Below are 2,676 nucleotides of genomic sequence, written 5' to 3'. Positions count from 1 at the left end.
CAGGACGGACACTGGGGCCAGGTGCTGCGCGGTGGCTGAGAGCAGGTGTGCCCGGACCTGGCGGGGAGGGTGGCTGCCGCTGTGAGACAAGTCATCGTCATGCTCACGGAGTGCCGCTGCAAGCTGCTGGCTCACCCCGCCAGGGGTCCCTCAGTCCCTGGGGACTGGAGGGGCCTGAGACCTGGCCCCAGCTCACACTGCTAGAACTCTGGGTTTAGCATGGAGGTGCCAGTCACCCCTGCTTTCTGCCCCTCTGCCCACCGTGGGATGCTGCTTCCCTAGAGCTGAGTGGCAGCCCCTCCTGGTCCGGGGTGGGCTGAGATGATCAGACAGCCCCTGTAGACTGGGACACTAAGAACAGAGGTGGGTGGGTCCCTGCTGTCCTTGTCCCTGTCCCTGTCCCCAGCTGCCAGCATGCAGAGGGAAGAGCACGCTCTGGGAAGCTGACTGCAGTCTTCACCCCTCAAGGTTTGGCCACACGTGCCTGGTGCGTGTGAGTGTATTTGAAGTTATTTTTATGCATTCCCATTTGACTCGGGAAAGCAGCCTCCCGCCTGGGACTCGGCCTGCAGGTGCCATGTGGGGTGTCCAGTGGCCTAGCCGCCACGCCTCCCTGCTGGCCCCAGCCCTTTAGTACGGAGCACGTGTGCTCATGAGAGCGCCAAATCCTCTGGGGGGGTGGCCACGCTGCAGCCCCCTCTCCACACAGTGCACATGCGTGGGGTTTTTTTTTTTTTTTTTTTGAGAGGTTTTTTTCGCTATAGGGCGCGTGCGCTCGCCAGACAGACAGAGACACAGAGACAGAAAGCGAGAAATCACCCCCCAGGGGGGATGGTCACGCCGCAATCCCTTCTCCTCCATTCTCCTCTCGGGATCTTGGGCACGCACGCACACGCGCCCGGCGTGAGATTTAAGCCACCGGGTCTGAGACGCGAACCGCGGTCGACTACGTGGGAGTCCAGCGACATAGCCATTACGCTAACTGCTGGTTCCCGGGTTTTATTTTATGTTTAAATTGTATTTTAATTTGACCAGAGAGGGACGAAGTGAAAGAGGAAAGCAAGTTACCAGGTCCGGGACTCAAACCGCAGTCAACCGTGTGGGAGTCCGGTGTGCCCTTAACCAGCCACCTGCCACACTGCCCACCAGGGTTGCCGACGTGAGCCCAGCGATGTGATCACGCCATCTGCTGGTCCCTTTATATTTTTAAAGTTTGGTTTTTTCCCTCAGTGAACATCCCTAATGGGGCCTTTTATTTTTTAACGGATTTCTGCTATAGGGCATGTGTGCTGGCTGGAGGGAGACAGCGAGAAACCATTGCCTGGCCTGGCAGGGGGAATGGTGGCCACGCCACAATCCCTTCTCCATTCTCTCTAGATTCTGGGCACGCACATACACACGCCTGGTGTGTTTTAAGCAGCTGGGTGTGGGACTCGAACTGTAATAGACCGTGGGGGTCCAGTGATGTAACCATTGCACTGCCTGCTGGTTCTGAGAGGTTTTTGCTGTAGGGCACGTGTGCTCGTCAGAAAGGTTGTATACAGAACGTTGAAAGGTTGGATACAGAACGTGGTCTAGCGTGTGGGGTCTGGCTCCCTAACTGGCCTGAGGGCTGGTCCCCCAACAGAGCCTTGCTGGCATGGTCCACCCCGCCAGGCCATGTTCATGGGCACACACATCCAGTGTAGCTAGGGAGGTCTCGAGTGTGATTATGTATGCGTTACCCTCTGGGTCTCGAGTTTTCTCATCTATAGAATGGGGGAAATGTCAACAGCCAGGGGGTTATACAAAAAGTCACAGAAAATATATTACAAGAAAATTGCATGGATATCAATTTTTTTTGCATTGGTGGTTTTTTTTAACTAAAGGCTTTTGCCATAGGGTGCAGGCACTTACTGGAGAGAGACAGGGAAAGTGAGAAAACGCCCCCCCAGGGCGATGCCAGGCTGCAAGGCCTTCTCCATTCTCTTGGGATTTTGCGCACACATGTCTGGCGTGGTTTTGAAGTCGCTGATTGGAGCCTCAAAGCGCAGTCAACCATGCGGGCTTAACCACCAGGGCACCTGCCGGCCCAAGACACTTGCTGTCTTCGTTGCGTTGTTTCTACCGCTGTGTAGAAGCCACCGTCCGTACCTTCCCGTCCGCGGTGCAGCACTCCACCGGGTGCCCGAGAACGCAGGGCTCTGAGCGTTCACTTACTGTTTGCACTGCGGTACCAATCGCGGAGGAGAAACTGCCCGCCGGGAACTACAGTCCCGGGTCCGCCGCAGCGGCCAGCCTTCCCCTGGCGCATCTTGTACCGGAAACGGGATGCAGGACTTGAGCATCCCTCTTCGCGGCTTCAGCACCGGGGTCAGAGCAGAGGAGGGCGGGGCGGTCCAGCGGCCGGAAGTCATTCTTCTTTCTGTCTAATGGACCAACGTCTGTAGTAGCCAATCAGGTCAGGGGGCTAAACCGATTAGCCAATAGTGAAGCTGTATCTGGATGTGGGCGGGCCAAGAGTAGCGGCGGAGGCGGGCTTCGACGTGCAACGCGAGCGGCGGGCACGTTCACCAATGGGCGTGGTGTCCGGGCCGCGGAGGGTACGGAGCGCGGTGGAGCCGGGACGGCGCTCTGGGGGCCCTTGGAGGACCTAGGCAAGGAGAGGAGCTGTGGCGGGGGGCCCTGGGGGGAACC

The 2,676-nt window shown here is 57.9% G+C and overlaps 1 protein-coding gene across 1 annotated transcript in view; it reads left to right on the top strand.

The window, feature by feature from the left end:
* Nucleotides 1–2,556: 2,556 nt before the first annotated feature.
* Nucleotides 2,557–2,676, top strand: part of DAPK3 (death associated protein kinase 3) — a gene marked incomplete in the record, with an annotated part of 17,730 nt that continues 17,610 nt past the window's right edge. The window contains 1 exon segment of the mRNA XM_027769616.1: nt 2,557–2,636.

The sequence above is a fragment of the Tupaia chinensis genome, unplaced genomic scaffold (assembly GCF_000334495.1).
Source record: "Tupaia chinensis unplaced genomic scaffold, TupChi_1.0 Scaffold149964_2, whole genome shotgun sequence".
In the NCBI taxonomy this organism is placed as follows: domain Eukaryota; kingdom Metazoa; phylum Chordata; class Mammalia; order Scandentia; family Tupaiidae; genus Tupaia; species Tupaia belangeri.
The sequence above is the reverse complement of the archived record's forward strand: the minus strand, read 5'-3'. Positions and strand labels throughout refer to the sequence as shown.